The sequence below is a fragment of the Macrotis lagotis genome, chromosome 1, assembly GCF_037893015.1.
Source record: "Macrotis lagotis isolate mMagLag1 chromosome 1, bilby.v1.9.chrom.fasta, whole genome shotgun sequence".
In the NCBI taxonomy this organism is placed as follows: domain Eukaryota; kingdom Metazoa; phylum Chordata; class Mammalia; order Peramelemorphia; family Peramelidae; genus Macrotis; species Macrotis lagotis.
Window position 1 is genome coordinate 854,398,801 of NC_133658.1, and position 27,377 is coordinate 854,426,177.

Genomic DNA, 27,377 nt, shown 5'->3' on the forward strand with positions numbered 1-27,377 from the left:
GGGATGCTGTTGACCCTACTCTGAGTAGATGTTGTAGAGAGAATGACTGCTTCAAGCATGGGCTAAACTAGATGACCTCTGAGATCCTTTCCAATGGAGGAAATGGAATGCACAAGATTTTAGTAATGCCCCATTAACACGAAGAAATGCAAGTCCCCCAAATTCTCAGACTGGGCCAGTCATGTAGAATCCCTGACAGTCTACAGAAAGAATGGAGAAACTTACCAGAGCAGGGAGCATGGCTGTTACCATGGCAACGCCTCACCTTCTGCATTCCTCAACTTTGGAATTGAAGATTTCTGCAGGTCACAAGTTACCTTGGGTTTTCATGTTCCTCCTTGGCTGTTAGAAGAGGAAAGAATGTGACCCAGTTTTCTTCTTTCCTGTGGATATCAACATCTAATCATCAGGGGTGTGTGCCTAGGCATCAGATGAGAAACCATAAGATCTCAAAGTAAGAAGGAGCTGGAAGGCATCCAGCAAAACCCAGATCAGAACAGGAATCCTAGCTGCAACATCTAAAGCAGCTTCAACACAAATAGCTACGGTAATGGGGACTCTCACTACTTCACACAAAAGACTTCCACTTTGGGCAAGAATTGTTAGGAAGATTTTTCTAATGTGAATCCTAACTATGCCTCTCTACAACTTCTAGTTCTTGGGCCAAGTCTAATTCCTAATCTTTTTTTATCCATCAGCTATATTTATTGAATATTTACAGTGTATTAGCCACAAAAGAACATACAAAAAAATTGTCCCTGCCTCTTAGGAACCTATGTGTACAATAATATTCAGAGCTGCTTTTTTTTTGTGGGGGCAAAGAATTGGAAATTGAATGAATGCCCATTAATTAGGAAATGGCTGAACAAGTTGTGGCATATGATTGTGATGGAATACTATTGTGACAAGCAGGATAGTTTCAAAAAAACCTGGGAAGACTTATATGAACTGAAACAAATTGAAGTGAGTAAAACCAGGAGAGAACATTGCACACAGTAACAGCAATATTGTAAGGATGATCAACTGTGAGTGATTTACCTCCTCTGATCAAGACAATATCCAAGATAATCCCAAAAGACTCATGATGAAAAATACTATTCACTTCCAGTGAGTTGATAAAGTCTGAGTGCTGATTGAAGCATAATTTTTAAAATTTCTTTTTCTTGCTTTTTTTTTTGCAACATGGCTAATATGGAAATATCTTTTGCATGGTTTCACATGTATAATTGATATCACATTGCTTTCCTTCTCAGTGGGTGGGAGACGGATGGAAGAAGGGAGAAAATTCAGTACTCAAAAAGTTTTTTAAAGAATGTTAGAAAGGAGAGAAATTATACCAAAAAAAAAAAGAAAGAAAAGTACTTGAAGCCAATGATATAAGCATTTGAAATCCTTTCTCAGTTAAACCTGCTGAATTCTTTCAACTGAATTTTGCATGGTATGGCTTCCAGTCATCTCAGCACCCTAATCACCCTCCTCTGGATGTATTCCAGCATGGATGAATGAAAAGCCATGTAGTAAATGCTTGTCACATGTTAAACATTATGCCAATTTGCTTGTGATAGAAATGGAAAAGTCAGACAGGCCCTACTCTCAGAACCTTCCATTGTAATAGGTGATACCAAAGCATGTCAAGGTATTTCCAGAGAGAGAGAGAGAGAGAGACAGCAGAGTATAGTGGCTAAATACCCCATCTTGGATTTAGGAAGACCTGGATTCAAATCCACCCTGAGAGATATACTACCTTGGTCATCCTCAGCAAGTCACTAGTTTCCTAAATGACCATGATCTTCTCCCTTCTCAAGTTTTTTGTGATTTTATTGCTTAATCCTTCAGTGCTGTCCCCCCCCCCAATTATCTAATACTGCAAGTTGCAAGAAGACCAAAGGGGCAACTAGGTGGGACAGTGGATAGAGCCCTGGCCCTGGAGTCAGGAGAGCCTCAGTTCAAATTTGACTTCAGATATTTAATAATTACCTAGCTGTATGGTCTTGGGCAAAAACAAACAAACAAACAACAACAAACTCAGAGCAAAGGTTGTTTTCTCACCTGGAGTTCTCCACATCTATGAATTTGCAGATTTGATCTAACAAGAAATACAACAAAATATGGTACCCAGAATTGAATTCAGCAGCTCACTAGATTTGGAGTCAGAGGAACTTGGGTTCACACCTCTGCTCAGTGACCTCTTACTTGTGTGACCTTGACCAAGTCACTTGATCTTCTTCTTCATCCCTAAGATTAAGAAGGTTGGACTTGATGGAGGTAGTAGCAAGAGAATTGGAGTCAGAGGCCCTGATTTCAAATCCTACCTCAGACAGGAACTCTCTTTGGAATCTTGGACATATCACTTATTCTCTCAATGCCTCAGTTTCCTTACCTATCAAATAATGGGGAGTAGGGATGGGAGTGGGGTTGGTGAATTTAGGCTTCTAAGGTCTGTTGCAGCTCTAAATCCAGGAGTCTGTGACCAGATGCGGTGGGGAATAGGCCTAGAATAGGGTTGGGCTATCCTGTCTTTCATCCCGGATCCAGTTAGCCCTTTTGGCGGCTGCCTCTCACCGGTGGCCTCATATTAAGTTTCTAGCTCATTCAAACCTCTGGCCCTTTCTCCCACTGCTATCGGGTTGAGCTTCCCCTTGCGTCGGCGCAGATCATTTTTAAAACACACGTTTATTGTTGTTGCTTTTGTTAACACTGTTTTTAATAGTTCTTACAGTGATGTAGAGCTGAAACCGCTTTACGTAGACAAGGATTTTCCTGGCTTCACCTCCCTCACCCTCCCAAGGAATAACATTACGCGAGCCAAGTCACCTTTGTCTCTCCCTTCTACTCTGAAGCGGATTTGGTGTTTTGTTATCCTGGATGGGAGGAGTGGAGGAGTTAACCTCCAGGGACAGCCGCGAGGCTATAGATTCTATAAGCCCTGCCCCGGCAGCCTTGGGGGCATCTGGCCGGCAGCCCCTGCTCCCAGGGTTGGCTGGGCAGCTGGAGGTGGCTAAGCCTCAAGCCCCCGGTCCCAGCAGGCCTAGCCTCGCTCCCCCGCCCCTCCTCCTTCCCGGTCTCCTTCTCTCCCCCTCCTCCCTCTTCTCCCTCCTCCTCCCCTTTCCCCCACTCCTCCTCCTCCTCCTCCTCCTCCTCCGGAGGCCTAGGTAGGGAAAAAGGCAGCGAGTGCGTCAGCAGGCGCTGCTCCCGGGGAGCCGTCCCCCAGATGCAATCGGCCGCGCTTGTTTGTGGGGCCAATTTCCTGTTCCCCGGGTGTTTCCCGGAGCGTGGATTCCAGAGGCGCCCTTGGAAGGCGGCCGCGGGGGCCGGCACACGAAGCTGTCCCAGTTCCAGGGACGGACGCCCGCCGGGAGGGGAAAGCCAGGGGTTGCCGCCCGAGGCCGCGCTCCAGCCCCGGCCCGGGGGGTGGAAACCGCCCCGGTCCAGGCCGGGCCCGGGCCCTGCGGTCCAGGCCGGGCCCGGGCCCTGCGGTCCAGGCCGGGCCCGGGCCCTGCGGTCCAGGCCGGGCCCGGGCCCTGCGGTCCAGGCCGGGCCCGGGCCGGGGAGGGCGGACTGCCGGGCGGGGCCCCCACCGGGACGGGGTGGGGGGAGGCAAGAGGCAGAGAACGGGCCAACCCCGCACTGGCCGTCCGAAGCGACCCCTTCTCAGTCACTAGCTGGGTGGCCCGCGGCAAATCACGGAAGCTTTTTAAGTTTGTTTCTTCATCTGTAAAATGAGAATAATAACAACAGCATCTACTTCCTAGGGTTGCTAGGAGGATGTGTGTGGGGGGGGGGGGATTTGCAAAATTCAAAGCACTAAATTGCTGGTTATATTATTATCTCGGATGACTAAGTCTGAGCAGAACTCATTTTATACAGAAGGAAACTGAGGCCTAGATAAGGGCTTAACTAGGAAGGAAAGAAAGAAGGAAGAATGAAAGGGAAAAGGAAGGAAGGAAACAAGGAAGGAAGAAAGGAAGGGAAGGAAGGAAGGAAGGAGGGAGGGAGGGAAGGAAGGAGGGAAGAAAGGAAGGGAGGAAAGAAGGGAGGAGGGAAGGGAGGAAGGAAGGAATGAGGGAAGGGAGGAGGGAAGGAAGGAAGGAAGGTAGGAAGGGAGGGAGGAAAGAAGGGAGGAGGAAAGGGAGGAAGGAAGGAATGAGGGAAGGGAGGAGGGAAGAAAGGAAGGAAGGAAGGGAGGGAGGAAAGAAGGGAGGAAAGAAGGGAGGAAAGAAGGGAGGAGGGAAGGGAGGAAGGAAGGAAGGAAGGAAGGGAGGAAGGAAGGAGGGAAGAAAGGAAGGAAGGAAGGAAGGGAGGGAGGAAAGAAGGGAGGAAAGAAGGGAGGAGGGAAGGGAGGAAGGAAGGAATGAGGGAAGGGAGGAGGGAAGGGAGGAAGGAAGGGAGGAAGGAAGGAGGGAAGGAAGGAGGGAAGGAAGGAAGGAAGGAAGGAAGGGAGGAAAGAAGGGAGGAAAGAAGGGAGGAAAGAAGGGAGGAGGGAAGGGAGGAAGGAAGGAATGAGGGAAGGGAGGAGGGAAGGGAGGAAGGAAGGGAGGAAGGAAGGAGGGAAGAAAGGAGGGAAGGAAGGAAGGAAGGAAGGGAGGAAAGAAGGGAGGAGGGAAGGGAGGAAGGAAGGAATGAGGGAAGAGAGGAGGGAAGGAAGGAAGGAAGGAAATAAGCTCTTATTAAATGTCTACTTTGTGTTGAGCCCATTAAAAAAAATTATCTCATTTGATCCTCACAACAAGCCTGAGAGGTAGGAGATACTATTATCCCCATTTTGCAGATGAGGAAACTGAGGCATCTAGCGATTGAGTGACTTGGTCACTCAGCTAGTAAGTGATTGAGGCCAGATTTCAATTCAGGTCATCATAACTCCAGGCTGGGGTTTCATCCAAGATGCAACATAACTGTCTCTATAGGTGACAGAGGCTTATTTGGAAACCAGGCTTTCAGACTCCCAAATTCAATTTGCTTTCCATTGTCATTTAGGGCTTGCTGGGTAGTGGAGGGATGCCATCTTTGAGGCTCTTCATCTTTCCTGCATTGGACCACAAATGAGATGGCTAACTACTCCTACCTTGACAGACCCTATATAGATCTCTTCAGTTGGGGTTTTGGAGTAGACCTTTTCTGGTCCTGTGGATATACCTGCACATGGTAAATTGAAAAAATGTTTTTGAAAGAACCAGTGTGCTACAATGGATAGAAAACTAACTTTAGAATCTGGAAGACTTAGATTCCAAGAGGGCTTGAAAACCTGCCTAGTCCTGTGACCATGAGTAAGCCATTAACCAACCTGTCTAAACTTCAGTTTCATGGTCTATAAAATGGGGATAATAATGCCAAGTATATGTACCTATCTCACAAGATCCTTTGGTTCCAATAAATGAGTTAAAGCAAAATCACCATCTAAATATCACTTTATAATATATTAGATTTTTTCCCATCATTAAAAAGCAAGACTGCAAGACCATCCTATCTGAAACTTTTCCTCCACTTCCTTAATCCTTGACCCATAGGGAGTTGGAATCACTTTCCGAGGTTAGAATGACCTGCCCTTGAGGTGTGGTCTCAAGCTTCTGGGTTTAGAAGCAGGCCCATAGCTGAAAAAACACCAGGTTTTGAGTCAGGAGAACTTGGAGTAAATCTCATGCTCTGACACTCATAAGCTATGTCTTTATCAGCAGGTCCTCCCCAGCTCTAAATCCATGAGCCTATGATCCAAAATCATTTGACCTCCCTAAGCCTCAGTTTCATCCTCTAAAATGCAGAGATAGATAATAAGATGGGCTCTGTCTGCTTTAGGAGAATGCTACAAAAAACATGCAAATGAAGTGCTTTTAAATTTCTTTCTGAGTAATTAATAATCAATTTGTTTATTTTGGCTAATAAATAATCAATAAATGGAGAAACCAAAGGCTATATTTTTAAACTCAGTGGGAATTATTTGGAGCTCAGCATTGTGTGATTGCAGGAAGCTGGAAGGAGTCAGTTCTTCCTGAGGTCCCCTTCTCCCATCCCACTATCCTCTGACCGCCAACCTAAAGAGCTCTTAGTTCTCTAATATGAACCCTAAGCCTGAAAAGCCTGTTCTCAGACTCTAGCTGCCCAGAGAAATCAGCTCAAGATTATCAGTGCCTCACAGACCGAATCGCATCTATTCAGGGGAAAACCCATTCCTGAGGCTAGTGGGGCTTTCTGACTTGGTGCTTTCCTTGTCTCACCTTTCTCTTTGTGCTTTTTGTTGAAGAACCAGGCACTCTTCTCAGATCTGTCACTGCTCAGAATAAGAAGTTGACTAGGCCCAGAGCATTGAACAGAATACAGCCATAACCAAGATGTTCTTTATCTGAGGGTTCTGGGCGAGCCAGCTCTGGCTAGCCATTCAATCAACATCTATGATTACAACAACCAGGGTGCTATCCTCATGGAATTTATGATCTACTACAGACTACGACATATAAATAACTTTTTTTTTAATTGAAGAAGCAGCAGAATTCACCAGTGTAGGGAACTCCTAGTGTGAAATCTCCCTCTACCAATACAACTCATTTCTTGTAACTTAGACAGTTGACTGGGAAACTGAGAGGATAGGTGACATAAAAATAATAATTACAACTCACATTTATATAGCATTTTAAATTCTATATGGCACTTTACATATATTATCTCATTCAATTTTTATAAAGACCCAGTAACATAGGTTCTGTTATTAATCCCATTTTACAGATAAGGAAACTTAGGCTCAAAAGAAGGTAAATTCATTACCCAAATAGCTATTTATGACAAGGTTCAAACTGAGGTCTTCCTAACTCTACAATCCACTATACATAATGTCACAAATAATTTTAGTACAGTAACATATGCTAGGGCAATCGCTTCCAGAAGGAAAAGTTTAACCCCTGTCCAGGACGGGAAGACCAGAATATTGGACCTTTAGGGAGATAGAATAGAGCCAAGATGTGTATGAAATGCCTATACAACAATCCTGAAAAATGCCTCATATTTTGATGTTTTAAAATTCAACCTCACTGCCTCACAGCTATCAGATTGACTAAGATGACAAAAAGGGAAAATGATCAATATATTGGAGAGGTTGTGGGAGGACTGGGATATTAATGCACCATTGAGGGAGTTGTGAACTAATCCAACCATTCTGGAGGGCAATATGGAACTATGCCCAAAGAGCAATAAAACTGATCATACCCTTTGACTCAGCAACTCAATGCTAGGATGCCTATATCAAAAAGAAATCATAAAAAAATGGGAAAAGTCCCACATGTTCAAAAATATTTATAGCAGTTCTTTTTGTAGTGACAAAGAATTGGAGATTGAGGGAATATTCATCATTTGGGGAATGACTGAACAAGCTATGGTATGTGAATGTTATGGAGTACTATTGTTCTATAAGAAACCATGAATGGTCAGACTTTAGAGAAGCATGGAAAGAATTACAGGAACTGATGCTAAGGGAAGAGAGCAGAATCAAGAGAGAACATTGTACACATTAAAGCATTGTGAGGTTTTTTTTTATTTTCACCCATTTGTACATGTATATTTCCAAGTTACAAAATTTCCCTCCACCCTTCCTTCCCACCCCACTCCCTCAGTAGGGAACAGTCAGGTTAGCATTTTACATATATATATATTTTTTTGTTAAACATATTTACAAATTAGTAATTTTTGGCATGAGAAATTAGGGAAACAGATACATAAAAGATACTTTTTATAAAGTGTTCATCAAATTTGATAGGGATAGTTTTTTTTCTGTGTTTTTTGTTTTGTTTTGTTTTTCTTCCTCTGGTTGGGAATAATATAGTCCATAACCAGTCTAATACAGTTGTCCTAGCTCTCTGAACTGTCAAAAGGTGTTGCATCCATCAAGGTTGTTCATCTTATAATGTTGTTGATGTTGACTCTACTCTCCTCACTCAGCATCAGATCCATAAGTCATTCTGTGCTTTTCTAGAGTCCAACCATTTATAGTTTCTTTTAGAACAATAATCTTCCATGGTATTCATGTACCATAACTTGTTTAGCCTTTCCCCAGTTGATGGGCATCCCCTCAATTTCCAATCTTTGCCACTACAAAAAGAGCTGCTATAAATATTTTGGAACATGTAGGACTTTCCCCTTTTTCTATAATTTCTTCTGGATATAGACCCAGAATTGGAATTGCTGGGTCAAAAGGTATGAAAAATTTTATTGCTCTTTGGGTATAGTTCCATATTGGATCCATTCACAATTCCACCAGTAATGCATCAATATCCCAATCCTCCCACAATCTCTCCAACATTGATCATCTTCCCTTTTTCTCATTTGGGCTAATCTAATAGGTGTGAGATGATACCTCATTGTTGTTTTAAATTGCATTTCTCAAACCAATAATGATTTGGAGCATTTTTTCATATGATTACATATATATATATATATATATATATATATATATTTATATATATATATATATATATATATATATATACCTTTAATTTATTCAATTGAAAACTGTCTTTGACCATTTATCAATTGGAGAATGACTTGTGACCTTACAAATTTGATGCAATTCTCTATATATTTTAGAAATGAGACCTTTATTAGAATTCCTGGTTGTGAAGATTGTTCCCCAGCTTTCTGCTTTTCTTCTAATTTTGGCAACATTGATTTTATTAGTGCAAAAAATTTTAAATTTAATATAATCAAAATCATTCATTTTGCACTATACACTATAGTGTACTGTAATTCTTGTTTGGTCATAAATTTATCCCTTTTCCTTAGATTAGATAGAGTATTTTTTGGCCTATTAATTTATCTATGGTATTGCTCTTTATGTCTAAATACTGTACCCATGTGGATCTATGCCTAGTTTCTGCCATACTATTTTTCAGTTTTTCCAACAATAACAGCATTGTGAGTTGATCAACTATGATGGATGCAGTTCCCTTCAGTAGTTAAAAGATATAGGACAACCCTGAGAGATCTGTTATGAATAATTCCATTCACATTCAGAAGGGAAAAAACAACAAAAAACCCACAGAATCTGAATGAACACAATGTTTACTTTTTAAAAAACTTCTCCTATGTTTTCCCTTCCTATCCCATAGTTTTCTTTCTTTGTCCTTAGTTCTAATACATTATATACAAAATGTCTAATATGTAAACATGTTAAACAGAAATGTACATGTACAATTTTTACCAACTTATTGCCTCTAAGGTGAGGGAGATGGGAAGAGAGAGTGGTAGAAAAATGTGTAACTTATAAATATGCACGTGGATGAATGTTAAAAAACTTTTACAACATGTAATTGGAAAAATAAAACAAAATATTACTAGCATTTACCTCCTAGGAGAGTGTAATAGTGTTTATAGGTTGCTGTTTCATGTTTAATTTTTTTTTAATCAATGCATACTTTTGAGTCTGTGCTTTTAGCATTTCTTTTGTTATCTTCTCATCTCAAAAGTGCTGTAATAAACATAAGGGACATCTCTTGTACTCCAGTTGTGAATGACTTACCAGGAATTCCTGATTTCTTAATCTTACAAGTTTTTGGCTTCAAGACTGGACATAGGGGGTGGCTAGGTGGCATAGTGGATAGAGCACTGGCCCTGGAGTAAGGAGTATCTGAGTTCAAATCCAGCCTCAGACGCTTAATAATTACCTAGCTGTGTGGCCTTGGGCAAGCCACTTAACCCCATTTGCCTTGTAAAAATCTAAAAAAAAAAAAAAAGAATGGACATGACCATCTCAGAATCACCATTCAGTCTCTGATGCTCAGGAAAGAAGGCAGGAACAGAAGAAGCCACCAGGGTGGTTTAAAGGCCCAGTCTATGCTAGCACTTTTATTGGCTATCATGTATGAGCAATTTGCCATTTCTGGAAGAGTTAGAGAGGGTGTCTTTCTCCCCTATTCCACCCTAGGGAGAGTCTTGAGGAGTTGACACCCTTGACAGATAGAAATGAGAGAAGTCTAGAGGGTAGATTCATTTCCTTTAAGACAAGAGTTCTGAACTGAAAGAGTTCTGGGGTTCATGTGCAGAGATTTCAGTTGGACTCTGACCTTGGATGGGAAAAAAATTGCATCTTTGTTTCAATATAATGTGTTTTCTTTGTAATTTTATATATTTCATTTTATAGAACTTCAAACATGACTTTGAGAGGGTCCATAGGCTTTACCAGAATGCCAGAAGAAGCCAAGTCACAACAAAATTTAAGAACTTCGGCTTTAAGATTTACTCAATGGAGTACAATAATCAGGGACAATTTATCTGTGATGGAGAATACCATCTGTATCCAGAGAAAGAACTGTGGAAAAAAATTGTCTTATGTACTATATAATTTTGCTATCTCTACTATTTTATTTCTTCCTCAAGGATATGATTTTTCTCTCAACACATTCAGTTTTGATAAATGCATAGCATGGAAACAATGTAAAGATTATCAGATTGCCTTCTGTGGGGAGGAGGGAGGAGGGAAGGGAGGGTGGAGGGAAAATTGTAAAATTCGAAACCATACCAAAAAAATGATAAGTAAGGGAAGCTAGGTGGGACAGTGGATACTAGTCAGGAGAACCTGAGTTCAAATCCCAACTCACACCTTTAATAATTGCCTGGCTGTGTGACCTTGGGCAAGTCACTTAACCCCATTGCCTTAAATAAACAAATATTTTTTTAAAAGATGGGTAGAAACTACTATTATATATAATTGGAAAATGAATAAAATATTTATATCAGAAAAAAAAGATTTATCGAATGGGAAATTCTTCCTGACTTAGTGGTCAATTCTCTCTGACACAGCCACCTCTCCAAACCCCACCTCCTGTTACCATGATGGGAATCAAGAGATCACCCAGGTTTTGCTTCATTATCCCAAAACAACAAGTCTTCCAGTCAGGACACATGATTCACTGAAAAGCCAGGACAAATATGTTATTGGAGGGACCTAGATCCAGACATGTCTCATGGGATTTGGTCAGAGCTAGGGAGGATTCCTCCAATTATAGCCTGTTCTGCAACAATTACCCATTGAAACCCTAGTGTGTTCAAATAAATATGATGGACACTAAGGATCCCCAAAGTCATCATCTTTTTCTCTCAGGCAATTACAGTTCCCACATTTTGGAGAGGGAGGAAAGGTAGAAAATAAGACTTACCCAGATTTCCATGATATGAAATTCAGTATTTTGGGTATTCAGTGAAAGGCAGGATGCAATGAAAGTAACTGTGGATTTAGAATCCACTTAAGTATCAATTTCTTTTATCTATAAGTCATCGCTAATGTCCCATCCAGCTCTAAACCCTGTGAACATTTGTGCCATTAAGAGAAGAGGGAATGACAGATAGAGCACATCACAGAAGATTAACCAGACAATTTTGATAACATAAAATTTTAAAGGCTTTTCACATACAAAAGCAATGCAGGTAAAAATCTCCTAAAATCATCCCTCTAGGATAAGGATTTTTTTTTTTTAGGTTTTTGCAAGGCACATGGGATTAAGTGGCTTGCCCAAGGCCACACAGCTAGGCAATTATTAAATGTCTGAGACCAGATTTGAACTCAGGTACTCCTGACTCCAGGGCTGGTGCTTTATCCACTGTGCCACCTAGCCATCCCTGGATATAGTTATATAGGGAATTGATTCAAATTTATAAGAATAAGAAACATTTCCCAATTGATAAATGGTCAAAAGATAAAAACAGGCAGTTACATAAGGAAGAAATCCAAGCTATCAATAATAGCCATATGAAAAAAATGCTCCTAATAATTAATAATTAGAGTAAATGCAAATTAAAACAGCCAAATTAAACCAGCTTGCCAAAGCTGATGAAAAAGAAAAGTTTTCAGTAGGTACAAAAAAAAAAATAGGCACATGGATGCACTGGACTACATTCTGGAAATCAATTTGTAACTATGTTCCCTTAAAATTTATTAAATAGTTCATACTTTTTGATTCAACAGTATTACTACTAGGTTTATACACCAAAGAGATCAAAGAAAGAAGAAAAAGTCCTATGGATTACAAAATATTTACCTTAGTCTTTTTTTGTGGTGACAGAACCCTTGGGAAATGGTTGAATCACAGGCTATGGTATAGAAATGTGATGGACCACTATTGTGCTGAAATAAATGAAGAAACTGTTTCAGAGACATTGAGAAGACTTGTATGCATTGATGCAGAGCAGCATGAGCAGAAGCAGAAGAACAATTTATACTGAAAAAACAACATTGCAAAAAACAAACAACTCTGAAATGCTTAAGAGCACTAGTTGGTCTAATCAATCATGTTGCCAGAGGACTGATATCAATAAGGAAGAATGTTACCCACCTCTCGACAAAGAAGTGATGGATTAACAAAAGGAATGAGACACACATTTTTTGGATCTAATGAGGGTGCTTAGTATAGGGCCTGGAGTATAATGGCATTATATAAATGTTAGCTATCAATATTTATTGGATGTGGCCATAATGGAAATTTATTTTGCTTGGCTATGTTTATTTATTAAAAGGTTTTGTTCTTGCTTTGTCTTGTTTTTCCATTGGGAAGAGGTACAAAGGAGAAAAAATACTTAATAATTGAAAAAAAAACAAATCACTCTGGCTCATTCTCCCACACAGGGAGTAATGTCAGTATTTAGCCCATTTTCTCTAAAAAGGTCCTTAGTCCTGTAGCAAAACACTCAGGCTAATTAAATGGGGGAGGGGGGAAGTTTGATCTCCACATCAACAACCAAAAAAAATGCAAAAAAATATGGCGAAGCCCGTAAGAGGCAGTCAAGAAAATTCCCTACACAGTCAGCAATCTGAACTCCCATCTTTCTGTTTCTAAGTCCTATTGACTCTGGGCAAATAGCTTAAACTCTCTCACTCTATTTTTTCATCTGTAAAATGGCGACAATAATAGCCCCAATCTCACACAGTTGTTAAGAGGATCAAGTGAGTTTATATCTACATAGGGAGGTGGACTATATAAAGTACTCTAGAAACCACAGAGCATCATCAAAATAATGGTTACTATGATCATTCTTCTCATCTTATAGTCAATGGAATTCATATTAAAAATTGTCCATTAATACAATGTTGGTGGAGTTGTGAACTCATCCAACCTTTCTGGAGAGCAGTCTGGAACTATGCCCAAAGGGCAACAACAATGTGCATACCCTTTGATTCAGCAATACCATTACTGGGTCTATACCCTGAAGAAATGATGAAAAAGGGTAAAAACATCAGTTGTACAAAAATATTCATAGCAGCCCTGTTTGTGGTGGCAAAGACTTGGAAATTAAGTGAATGTCCATCAATTGAGGAATGGCTCAACAAACTGTGATGTATATGTATGTCATGGAACACTATTGTTCTATTAGAAACCAGGAGGGATGGGAATTCAGAAAAGCCTGGAGGGATTTGCATAAACTGATGCTGAGTGAGATGAGCAGAACCGGAAAAACATCGTACACCCTAACAGCAACATGGGGGTGATGATCAACCTTGATGGACTTGCTCATTCCATCAATGCAACAACCAGGGACAATTTGGGGATCTCTGCGATGAAGAATACTATCTGTATCCAGAGAAAGAATTGTGGAGTTTGAACAAAGACCAAGGACTGTTAGCTTTAATTTAGGAAAAAAAACTGATATCTTATTGTCTGATCTTGCTATCTCTTTTACTTTATGTTTCTTCCTTAAGGATATGATTTCTCTCTCATGGCATTCAATTTAGATCAATGTATACCATGGAAACAATGTAAAGACTGGCAAATTGCCTTCTGTGGAGGGGTGGGGGAGGGAAGTAAGATTAAGGAAAACATTGTAAAACTCTAAATAAAATCTTAAAAAAAAATTGTCCAGGGACAAAATCTCCTAATACTGTTCTTTCATGTTTAATATTCAGTGAACTATTCAGTACCAGTTATTGTCCTAAACATTCTCAAATATTTCAGTCACATTTGATTCCTACAATAACCCTGGGAGGTAGGTTCCATTATTATTCTTATTTTTCAATAAGGAAACTAAGGCAAAACATAAGTTAAATGATTTGTCCAGAGTCACACATCTAGTAAATATCTTGGTAGAGGATCTGAACTCTGATCTTTCTCACTCTAGGCTCAGAGTTCTATCCACATCATAACCTAGCTGTTCTAAATTAATTAAATGTTCATTTACTTCTGTAGACTCAGTAAAAGACAACTGTAACAAAAAAAACAAAACAAAGGAGATATGATATATACTTATTCCTGACTTCCCCAAACTACTTGGTTTCTTCTACTAGTCTCTATATTTCAAAAACTTCTAATTCTATAAAGTTTGGATGTCCTGAGTATTCTAGGTAATTATTAAGTGTCTGAGACCAGATTTGAACCCAGGTACTCCTGACTCCAGGGCTGGTGCTTTATCCACTGGGCCACCTAGCCACCCCTCCTATGAATATTCTTAATAGAGAACATCAACTTAAACTTTGTTTTTGCATTTTTATGGAGTCAGGCAAATGGGAATGTCATTTTGTCTGGGATGATCTTCTGGATCCAGGTTTCTATTTGTTGTTTGTGATTCTCTTTGTTGTCATTATTAATTGTTGTCATATTTTTGTTGGGGTTCAGAGACACATGACCCAAAGATAAGCTTCTATCTTAATATTCTTCTCTTCTGTTTAATGTTGGACTCATGCTCAGTTGGGTAAAAGGACTGCTCAGTGCAGTTGAATAAAAATATTAGTATGTGGGGCGGCTAGGTGGTGCAGTGGATTCCTCCTGGAATCAGGAGGACCTGAGTTCAAATGTGGTTTTAGACACTTAATACTTCCATAGCTCTGTGACCTTGGGCAAGTCATTTAATCTTATTGCCTTGCCCCCCCACCCTCCAAAAAAAACAGAAGGATGTAAACTCATTCTCAACCTAAATGCAATGAAAATATTCATGGGACAATTTTAGGAGCAGCCAACACTGATGTACACCTCATCCTGTTCTTGAATAGCTTTTTATTTGTTATTCCGGGTCTTTTTATTTCAAAGCCTTTTCCTTTCATGTAGACTGGAGACTGGCAACTGGATGGCACAGTGGATATAGCACCAGATAGATCTGAAATTAAGAAGTCTCATCATTGTGTGGCCTTGGGCAAGCTACTTAACCCCATTTGCCTTGAAAAACCTAAAAAAAAGAAGTCTCATCTTCCTGAGTTCACATCTGACCTCAGGCACCTCCTAACTGTGTGACCCTGAGCAAGTCTCTTTTCCCCTATTTGCCTCAGTTTTCTCATATGTAAAATGAGCTGGAGAAAGAAATGGCATACCACTCCAGTCTCTCTGTCAAGAAAACCCCTAAAGTAAGTGACTGCTCCATGGGTGGAATATTTAGGCTAGAGACATTCAGGGATAAGCTGGAACTAGTTCACAAAGACTTAGAAAGGCTGGTTACTACATTTTCAATGTGAGCATTTACACCTCTGAAATAGGCAAATGCTACAAATCAGGGCTTGATTCACTGTTTTATTGATTGGTTAGACTTAAGAAAGTGATGGAGAAAATGTTAATGAAGCAGATCAAATGTAAAAATATTGTACATGCACATTTTTCTTCCAGAGTACCTGTTATTAAACATTTATCAGTGTACCCCTGGTCAGACATATGTATATTAAAAACATTGTTCTTAAATCTGTATGAATCGGTGTTATATATATAGAGATGATTACAGGAAATATTCTGGCCTATACGGATGATCTGAGGGGCAGCTAGGTGGTGCAATGCATAGAATATGCTGGGCCTGGAGTCAGGAGGACCTGAGTTCAAATGTGACCTCTGACACTTACTAGCTGTGTGACCCTATGAAAGTCACTTAACTCTGCATACAAAATGAAACAACAACAAAAAAAGATGGTCTGATTTCAGTACAGCTTATTGGTTGAGTTTTACAGACTATTTTGAGGCCTCTAATTATAGTCAAGCCAAATTAATAAGCTATTTATTAACTGTTTAAAGAACATACAAAAAATGGTTTTCCCCCAAAGAGGATACAAAGAAAGCCAAAAACCTAAAACCAAAACCACATAGTCCCAAGAACCCACAGTCTAATGGGGGGGGGCAGGAGGGAGAGACAACATGCACATAATTATGACCAAATAAAATATAGATAGGATAAATTGGAGAGAATTATCAAAGGGAAGGCAGTAAGATGAAGGAGACCTGGGAAAGGTTGCTTGTAGAAGATGGGACTTCAGCTGAGACTTTTATGGGTAGTATGTCAATCCATGAGAGATGACGAGTTTCCTACATAGAATTTCAGCCTCCCCATTCACCACTCTTTGACACCTGCCTTGATGGGTTGCATGGTTCCTCGCATAATTTGCACTGATGCCTAAGTGCTGTGGACTCTTCATGTTTTTTGGGAGTAATGGCCTAGCCCTAAATTGACATCATAAATCTCTCCATCTCCACATTCAGATGTGTATGACTCATACATTTGTGCCATATTCCTTTGGGTTATAATGATGATAATGATTACCCAATGAGGAAAGAGCTCAGGGTTCCAAGGGGGCTGACCTCACTCCTGGCCCTGCACAATCCACCTAAGCAAAGGTCAAAGTCTGGGTATACTTCTCCCAGAAATGGTTCTGCCTCTCACACAGTTCCTCAACCCAAATGATCATCTTGCTGACCCAGCTGGCTGGCCTTCCTCTGTTTCTACCCTGGCTCTAGACCTCTGGACTCTTTATAGTTCCCCTTGCTTTACTTCACTGTGGATTTCCCTCTCTGGGAACTGTATGACAATAATGTATAGGCCTCACTCTGGCTGGTCACTGCCCTGATATCCCTGGCCTAGATACTGCTTCTCCATCTGTATGCAGCCTATGTAGTCTGGTCCCTCTTTCCCAGAAACTGTTTCCTTCTTATACATGTATCTGGGGAGTCATTCATATGCACAAGGGGCTCACCCAATTTCTCTTGGTGCACACCCCCTCCATTTCTATTCCTTATCTTCTTCCTGAGTGGTTTGGCTGGCAGTTCAAAGCAGAATGAAGATTTATAATCATTCCAATGAGGAAGCATTCTACCTGCCTTCTGGCAGAGAGGTGATAGGCTCAAGATGGAGAATGAAACATGCTTTTCTGAACAAGACCAATGTGAGAATTGTTGGACTTGACCTTGCGTATTTTGAAATTAATTTTTATTTTTATTCTGAGCTTAACAAATACCAGATAGAATAATATGTGCATATATTTACATATACAAATATACATGTAAATATATGTACATATAAACATATATGGAAAATATACATGTATACATACATTAGGACAGAATCAGAGGACTTTATTTTATTTTTTTTAGGTTTTTGCAAGGCAAATGGGGTTAAGTGGCTTGCCCAAGGCCACACAGCTAGGTAATTATTAAGTGTCTGAGGTCGGATTTGAACTCAGGTACTCCTGACTCCAGAGCTGGTACTCTATCCACTGCTTCACCTAGCCATCCTTAGAGGACTTTATTTTTAATGACAGGCCTCCATTTATATACAACCCAACTATACATATCTGTTTGTTTTCCTTTTTCTTTTTTTTCTGATGGAGGTAGGAGGGAGGAAAAAAATTTTTTTAATTACTTGCTATATAAACAAGCAAAGAAAAGTGCTCCATTAGTCAAAGTGGATACGGTCATAGGTGACCATCTAGGACTTAACAGGGTAACCTGAGAACACAACCCCTTTGTAAGGGCTTTCCCAAACTATGGTTTTTTCATCTGATGCTAAGATTTGTCTTGGGTATAAGAATAATAGATAATAATTATTAAACACTTTAAAATTTGCAAAGCACTTTACAAATATGTCTTCTCATTTGACTCTCACAATAACCTTGCAAGGTAGGGACTATTATTATACCCATTTTACAGAAGAGGAAATTGAGGCAATAATTTCTCCAAAGAGAGGCAGTTAATAAGCATCTATTAAGTACATGGTCCAGGTGGTTGGGTATACAAAGACAAAAATTAAATAGTTCTTACCCTCAAGAAGCAGTTGTGAGTAGCATAATGGAAAGAGGATGGATCTAGGCATAGTGCCTGGTACTATTGATTGTTTGATTGATTAACCTAGGAGTTGGGAAAACGTAAGAAGATGCCTTCTGAACATATTAACTGTGTCACCATAGGCAAATCACTTAAGCTTTTAGTGTCACTCTACACTCTGAATCTTTAAGACTAAAAATCCCAGAACAAGTTGCTATCTCCATCAGACTTTTCACACTAAATGTCCTTCATGCTATCAAAGTCACAGAACTGTATTAAAAAAACACTCATAAAAATATTTATGAGATTGTAGTAAGCATTAACTAAGATAATAATGGCTAACATTTATATGGAACTTGGAGATTTGCAAAATGTTTTATGTGAATTATCTCATTTGATTCTAATAAGATGCCTATGACATTAAGAGCTGTTAACTCCATTTCATAGATAAAGAAATTGAGGCTGAGAGGATAAGCTTCTAAGGTCATCTAGTTTAGTAAGTGCCTGAGGATGGATTCAGAGCTAGATCTTCCAGACTTCTAGATAAAAGATGTTTTCCATTCTGCTACCTAGTTCATGGAAAATACTGCAGAAGCCTTAAAGCATCATGTAAGTGCCTGTTCCCCCTACCACTCTATCCAAACAGTCAAAGAAGTCTAGGCTTATCTCTTATCCATTTCCCCTTTCCTTCAAGCTTCTGTCTTCCATTACCTACCAAAATAAGCTCCAAGAGGTTAGGGGATATGTCTTACTCAAACTTTGTACTGTACTATTGTACAGTAGCACTAAATCAATGTTTGAGTGAATGAATGATTCTCTATCAGCTATGATACTGAATGTGCTTTTTGAAAAATGCAACCGGTGTTGCAGTTGAATAGAGCACCAACCCTGGAGTCAGGAAAATCTGAGTTCAAATCCAGTCCCAGACACTTAATAATTACCTAGCTGTGTGACCTTGGGCAAACCACTCAACCCCATTGCCCTGCAAACCCCTCCCCCAATATATATATATATATATATATATATATATATATATATATATATACACAACTATCTTTGTTCATTCTCTTTATTAGTAATCTAACTGCCTTTCCTCCTAAGGTTTCCTCCTTCCAGGGAGAGATTCTCTGGGATGGTCCTATGAGCTTTCAGTCAGTCCTCCTTGGTCAAACACTTGGAGAATTCTTGACTTGCCAAAGGTAGAAGGAAGGCAGCATCCTACTGCCCTCTTGTGGACAGTACGGGTCAGATGCAAGGCTCTGCTGGTCTGGATCCTGGAATCCGAGCATGTGTCTTGAACAGCTGTGTCCTGGTGGACCACTGCAGCCAGAGCCCTGAGGGCCAGGCTTATCATGAACCCTGCTAAGGCTGCTGGCAAATAGACCAACTCCTCCCCAAGGCCCAACCTCCCACCCTAAATGAAGGACCATAACCCGGGCAAATGACAAGCCATCAATCTATGTTAAATCAACCAAACTGGAAAATTAAGCTCACTTTGACTGCAGACCTTGGGCTCTTTTGGACAATTAATTTTCGAACAGTCTGACATTTACAGCAGGTGGCTTGTTCAAGTGATTCATCTGTCTTCCAGTGCCCACTAGAGGACAGCAGTGCCCAGCACTCTGGATCTAATGGTTATGACCAAAAGAGAAGCAAGGTATCTGACTGTCTATAGTAGACTTTATTTTCCAGAAAAATAAATAGATCAGAGGTAACTGACATCTGTGATAATAATTATAATGGACTCCTCTGCATATGGTACAGAACTATTCTTGGTGAAGTCAGGAAGGCCTACCTTCAAACTCAGCCTCAGACACTTACTAGCTGTGTGACCCTGGGTAAGACTCATAACCTCTGTTTGCCTCAGTTTTCTCACCTCAAAATCAGAATCATAATAGTACCTACCTAACAGGCTTGTGGTAAGGATCAAATGAGATCATATTTGGGAATACTTACCAAAGTGCCTGGCCCATAATAGGAAGTATATCAAGGTTAGCTATTATTTATTAATATTATTATAGCTAATACTTGGGGAAAGTAGTCAGTCAATAAACTTTTATTAAGCATTGACTGCTACAGCTCAGACAAGTTGCATGTGCATGTGCTGGGGTGGGGATAGGGTGTAGGAAATGGGCTGAGGTTGAGGAAACTGAGAATGCCTTAAAGGATACTGCTGGAGAAGCTGCTTTTTTGTCCTACTGTGAATGTCCTCTAAATTGGGAATTCCAGCAAAACAGAAATCGGAAATGAGAGACACTTATAGGCTGCATATTGATTTAATTTTGAAGTGTAATATTATCTGTGCTTTATTGCATTTCTATTTATTTAGGAGCTTTTTTTGTTTCTGTTTTTGTAAGGCATTGAGGTTAAAGTGACTTGCCCAAGATCATGCAGCTAGTTAGTATCAAGTGTCTGAGGTTAAGATTTGAACTCAGGTCCTCCTAACTACAGGACTGGTGCTCTGTCCACAGAGCCACCTAGCTACCCCATTTTTCTTTATTTTGTTTAGTATTTCCAACGCCTCTGCTTAAGGACCAGTCACCCTGTCCTAGTTACAACTCTGCTTGTGTGGTGTCTGTCATTTTCCAACACTTTTTAGCAGTATTCCTTCTTTTTATCTTCACCATATTGCCATCAGCCAAGGAAGGTTGCTGTTGTTTTCTCTTCTTTTTGTATAAGAAGTTGGTCCAGAATTCCACATGAAATAAAGGGTTCTGATGATTATGTTTGTTCTTCATTCTTTTTTTTTTGTTAGGACTTTGCAAGGCAAATGGGGTTAAGTGACTTGCCCAAGGCCACACAGCTAGGTAATTATTAAGTGTCTGAGATGGGATTTGAACTCAGGTACTTTGGACTCCAGGGCCGGTGCTTTATCCACTGCTCACCTAGCTGCCCCTTGTTCTTCATTCTTGAAGAAGACCATGACAGCAGGCAATTGATACCACGACAAGCAAACTAATTGAATTTAAATGAGGGGGTACTATGTTAAGTCACCACACTACTTTCTCCTCCAGAGCCATCTGGGTCCTGTGGCCAACTATGGATCAGGACAACTAGAGATGGTACTGGATGAGAGACCATCAGGGTTAAATTACTTGCTCAAGGTCACATAGCTTGTAAGTGTCAAATGGCTGAGACTGAATTTGCTCTCAAATCCTCCCGACTTCAGGGGTGGTGCTCTATCCCCTGTACCACCTAGCTGTCCTATAACATCCTATGGAAATTATGCTCTCACATCCAGATCAAAACCCTGGAATCCTCCATCACAGTCAGTGGAGAGAAAATAATAATGTCAGGACTGGTAAGGTCTTCCTGGAAAAGTACAAGGTACTACAGAGGACATTAAGCAAACCTGGGGTGAAATCCCTTCCAGTTCTAATATTCTGTGGGTTTTAATTAGCTAATCTGATATGCTTGAAGAGGATAAAAGGACTTCCAAAAACCCTTCTTCCAAATTCCTAATCTTATATGTGCATCATTTTAAAAATAAAAAAGACCTTTAGGAACAATAAATACATGTTATTTAGTCTTTCTCTTGTATTAACTAGAGATGCGGCAGATAGAGGGCCCAGCCTCAAGGTGGAAAAATCTAGGGTTCAAGTCTAAACCTCTGACAGTGTGATCCTGGGGTCAGGTCCACACCTCTCAGTACCCTAGATAATTCTTTTTGTTTTGGTTTGGTTTTTGTTCTTTAGGTTTTTGCAAGGCAATGAGGTTAAGTGGCTTGCCCAAGGCCACACAGCTAGGTAATTACTAAGTGTCTGAGGCCGGATTCAGGAGTACCTGAGTTCAAATCCAGCCTCAGACACTTAATAATTACCTAGCTGTGTGGCCTTGGGCAAGCCACTTAACCCCACTGCCTTGCAAAAAGTAAAAAATAAAATAAAATAAAATAAAAAAAAAGAATATAAATGACAGAACATTATCTGTTTGGGGAAGCTTCCTCACTGGGAGTTGATTCACTAATGAATTGGGGGGGGGGGGGTTGTAATAATTTATATAACTGAAACATATCAAACAGATTGGCAACAGGGTTCACTGGCTAGAGGAATGGCCTTGAGACCAGGAAGACCTTGGTCCAAATACTTGTTCAGACATATGTATTACATGACCCTGGGCAAGTCTCTTAACCTTACAGTGTTATTGAAAGCAAGATGAGAGGAAATGGAACATTTGCTGAGTTTATATGGATATGAACAAATGGATGAATGAAAGCATTTATTAATTGCTTACTATGTGCTAAGCACTAGCAATAACAATAGAAAAGCAAAACAGTCTTTGTTCTGTAGTAACTCATATTCTAATGGAAGAAATCACCCAGATAGACTTTTAGCTGCAAATTATATGAAAGTTTTTTTGATACATTGTTTTGTTTTACTGAACTATTTGTTTTTCCCTTTTATTCTTTGTTAAAAGGTTGGCTCTCTGGGAGGAGTAAAGAGAAACATATTAAGAATTGAAAGGATACATAAAAAAGAAAAGCAATTTTAAACCTTTATTGTAAAAAAAATTATTTTATTAAAAGCATATTTCTTGTTAAACATGATTGTACATGTAAACCTAAATTAGCTTATTTGCTGCCATGGGGAAAGAGGAAGGGAGGGTGGTAGAAAAATATGGTACTCAAAAGCTTGCAAAAGGATGAATGTTAAAAATTAACTTTGCATGTAATTGGAAAAAATAAAATAAAATAAAAGTAATTTCCTTTTCTTGATAACAGGACTGACCCAGAAAGTCTGGGGCATATGGACTTTATCACATATGATCTTTATTATATACTCCTAAGTTTGGATTTATTGCTTTCCATCTATGGTAAGTAAACACCTTGAAATCAGGAACTCATCTTGTACTTATGTTTTTCTTAAAGAGCTCAGCACCTGGCAGTCACTTAGAAACAGCTCAATATGCCTTTTTTGACTAGTTAATAAAGGAAAGTTTGTATTGTAGATAAATTAATCTGACTTTTGTAGAAATGGATTATTCATAATATTAGAGAAGAGACTTGCTCAATGAAGAGCCCCCATCAAAGTTCAATCTAATCCAACAAGCATTTATTAAATTCTTATTATCTTTCAGACACTGGGCAAAGCCCTGGGGGTTCAGGAATAATACAAGGAAACAGTACTTGCTCTCAAAGATTTCCCATTTTACTATGGGAGATCTCCCATTTTACTATGGCTTCCAAGGAAGACAGGGATCATGAAATAGTATCAATAGTCCAACCCCAAATATCACAGAAGATGAAACCAAGGTTCAGAGAGGTTCTAAGTAACTTGCCCAATGTTACACAGGAAGTTGTTAACATAATCTAGATTTGAACTTATGAAAAGGGTAATAATAATAATAATAATAATGAAGATAGCAATAACCATTTTCATTATTATAGTTCACATTTACAGAGTACTTAAAAATGTGCAAAGCATTTTATGAACTTTGCAAATATCTTCTTTTTTGATCCTCATAACAACCCCAAGATGTAGATATTATTATCCACACTTTACAGATGGGAAGCAGGGCATTTATTCATTCATTCAATAAACATTCATTAAGTGCCTACTATCTGCTCAGCGCTGTGTAGGGAGAATAAAAAAAGGCAACAAAAAATAGTACATTCCCTTAAGAAGTTTACAGAAATTAAGTGATTTTGCCCAGGATCACCCAGCCAGTAAGGTTCTGAGGTCAGCTTTGAACTTGAGGTTTCCAGATTCCAAGACCCTGTAACCCCCTCCACTCTACCACTATACCTAACTGCATAGGTATACAAAAAGGAGAAATAATAAACAAGTCTAGAAAGGGAGGCCAGATTGTGAAACATTTTAAATGTCAAGCTAAAGAGTTTATAGTTTATCCTTGAGCCATTAGGGAAGCACTGAAATCACTTTAGTGAATTGTTGTCACAGTTAGACTTGGGTTTTGGGGCACCTGTGTGGAGAATGGATTAGAGAATGGAAAAATTAGAATCTGGGAGGCTGTTGGCAGCAGTCCCAGAGAAAGGTGAAGAAGGCCATGTAAATGTAGAGAAATGAATGGATCATACTAATAACACACATTTATATGGCTAGTTATTTTATTTATGTTAAACACTTTGTGAATATTATCTCATTTGAGCTTTACAACAACCCTGGGAAGTAGGTTCTATTATCCTCATTTTCAGACAAGGAAACTGAGGTAGACAGAATATAAATAACCTACTGAGTGTCACACAGATAGGTAAATGATTGAGATAGAATCTGAATTCAGTTTGTAATGATTCCAGACTCAGCACTCTATTCACTGAACCACTTAACTGCTACTATGCAGGCAGAATTATAGGACCACATATTTAAAACTGAAGGGAGAAGGGGAAGGGAATAAGTGTTTGTATACAGACTACCATGAGCCAGGCACTTTACAGATATTATCTTAATTGATTCTTACAACCCTAGGAGGTAGGTGCTGTTATTATCACCATTTTGCAGTTAAGGAAACTGAGACAAACAAGGGTTAAGCAATTTGCCCAGGATCACACAATTAGGAAATGTCTGAGTTCAGATTTGAAATCAGGTCATCCTGACTCTAGGTCCAGTGCTCCAACCATTGTGCAACCTTAATATCTCTAGGGAATTTCAAAGTTCATTTATTTGAGTGCTCTCATTTTATAGAATAAAGGATTTTAGAGCTAGAAGGAACCTTGGGGACCTTCTTTCTTTTAGTGTTCTTTTCATTTACATTATTGGTCATCATACAGGTGATATTCCCAGGAGGAATATGTAGGTTGTAGGAAACCCAATACCTGAGTTGGTGTCTCAGGATAGTAGTGGTATGACCTGGGACATTTCAGTTCCTTTCTTGGTGCCTCAGTTTGTCCTTGTGAAAAGTGCAACCTATAATAGCAACGACTAAAATAAACTGGGGCTAACAATTAAGGGTTTTGAAGAATATACTAGGGAAACCCTTACAGAATTTTAGAAATGTGAGTGATTGAGAGGCTCTAAGGAAACATGTTGTGACCATCTACTTATCAATCCTTAACATCGTGTTAGGAGAAAAAAATGGGGGAGGGTACTTGTCATTTAAAAAGTTCATGCTATTGAATGACTGGTCAAGAGCAATGGGGAAAGAGGAACTGACAGGGTTGTGTGAATTTTGTTGCACTGTTATTTTTCAGTTGTTTCCAATTTTCTTTACCCCATTTAGGGTCTTAGCAAAGATACTGGAGTAGTTTCCCATTTCCTTTTCCAACTCATTTAACAGAAGAGGAAACTGAAGCAAACATTACAAAGTGACTTGCCCAGGGTCACACAGGAAAGATGAGTTTTCCTGATTCCAGGTCAGGCACTCTAGCCACTGTGCCATCTAGCTGCCCTGTGTCACTATCCTGACTTTGTGACTATCCATTGAGAATATCTGTAACCATATATGTTCTAGTCATCAGAAATATCCAAAAGGGAAAGTTTACATTAAAATGGCAAGAGATGAAGTTTAACTGAGATTGACAAGATGCTTCCTAAACATCTAAGAAAACCATTCCTTCTGTGCTGCTATAGTTTAGTTATGTATCTCATAGGTCTTTCACTTAAATGAAGGCTGAACATGACTATTCTGAAAACCTGATGAACCTCCTGCTCCCACCCTTAGGTGTTGGGAGAACTGGATAGGCTAGTGAGGGATAAAGAACAGGAAGAGAATTGGAGAGGTGGACATCAGACATCAGATCTCAGCCTGTTCCAGTGTACAGAGTAATAGAAAGATATTCTAGCTTCTTAAACCCACTCCACACCCCCACACCCCCAGTGACAAGATGAGATTAGCTTGGAATGTGAAAAGATACTGTTAATTGCATAAAAGCATTTGACTGGATAAGATCTCCTCAAACCAGGAGTCTCCAACAGATATTTAAAGTTCATACATAATTTCCTGTCATTTGCAACCCTGGAGATACACTGAGTATGAAGACTAAACCAGGCGTATAACAGGGACACATGCTCACTTAAGGCATTAACAATGTCTTGGAAGATATCTGAGTAGTCCAAATTGGAGAGAGATTGCTTGTCTTTGAAAGGACTTTTCTACTGCCTATCATTAAGAGATTCTCAGCTTAATTCTGTTTGCAAATTATGTTATTTGAATTACCCCAAGCCACAGAACACTACTGGGCCACTTTATTCACATCCCTGGTCACTAGAAAGATTTGTTTTTGTTCAGTGATATTTGACTCTTTGTGATCCCAGTTGGAGTTTTCCTGGCAAAAATGCTGGAGTGGTTTGCCATTTCCTTCTCCAGCTCATTTTACAGCTAAGGAAACTAAGGCAAGTAGAGTTAAATGATTTGCCCAGGGTCACACAACTAGTAACTGTCTGAAACCAAATTTGAATTCTCGTCTTCTTGACTCTAGCTTCAGCACTTTTTGTTCTGTGCCACTCCATCCGAAAGACATCAATCATTTATGAAGTGCCTACAATGTTAGGCATGGTGTTGGAGATTCAAAGACTGTGGAAAAAGTATCACAAATACATAAATATTTGCAGGTGACAAGTGAATTGCTAAAATATCTAAAAGCAACAAAAGTTCTCTTTTGATCTTTGGACTTTTTTAGTTTTTAGTATTTAGGACAAAGTTCACTTATTTGTTGCTGATGGAATTGCAAATTTGTCCAATATGTTTTGAAAATAATCTGACGCTATGTCGTACAAGTTTAATAAAACATTTTGACCTGATAATGCCATTGTTAGGCATCTGCCCAATATTCCTGGTATTTCAGTACTCTGAAAGTTAATTTTTAAAGCATTATATTCTCAAAGATGTTCATAGAAGCCTGATTAGTGGTTGGGCTGTAGTGATATTGGTACTCTCCTGGTTCCCCTAACTGCTTCTCTGTCTCCTTTGCTATATCATCATTTAGGTCATATTCCCTAACTATGGGGAGGGCTCTAATCTAGGTTCCCTACTGTTTGTCTCTCTCTGTATCTCTATCTCCCTGCTTCTATCTCTCTTTCTCTGACTCCCTGTCTCTCTCTGTCTCTGTCTTCTCTCTCTCCTCTCTCTCTCTCACTCTCTCTCTCTCTCTCTCTCAGACCTCATCAACTCCTCTGGGTTTAATTATCATGTCTATGCAGATGACTGTCTGATCTCCATAACCAGCCCCAATGCCTCCCAGGAGTGTTTGTCTTGCATCACCAATTGCCTATTAGACATTTCAAATTGGATGTCCTGGAGACTTGGTAAACTCATGTGACCAAAACAGAACTCATTATCTCTCTCTTCCAAAGCTACCATTTGTCTAAGCTTTTCTGTTTCTGTCAAAAGTACCTCTATCCTTTCAGCCTTTCAGGTTGGCATTAGTGTTAACTCTCCATTATCCCTCATTCCACATATTCAATTAGCTGACAAATTTTGCTGTTTTTACTTCCACAACATTTCTCTTACCCA

General features: G+C 39.6%; 1 long non-coding RNA gene across 1 annotated transcript in view; it reads right to left on the minus strand.

Moving 5' to 3' along the window:
• Positions 1-234: 234 nt before the first annotated feature.
• LOC141490854 (uncharacterized) overlaps positions 235-27,377 on the minus strand; it is a 40,658-nt gene continuing 13,515 nt past the window's right edge. The window contains exons 2-3 of the long non-coding RNA XR_012469375.1: positions 12,012-12,097; positions 235-342 (exon numbers count right to left, since the gene is read on the minus strand). This is a non-coding gene — a long non-coding RNA (uncharacterized LOC141490854). The remainder of the gene's footprint in view (positions 343-12,011; positions 12,098-27,377) is intronic.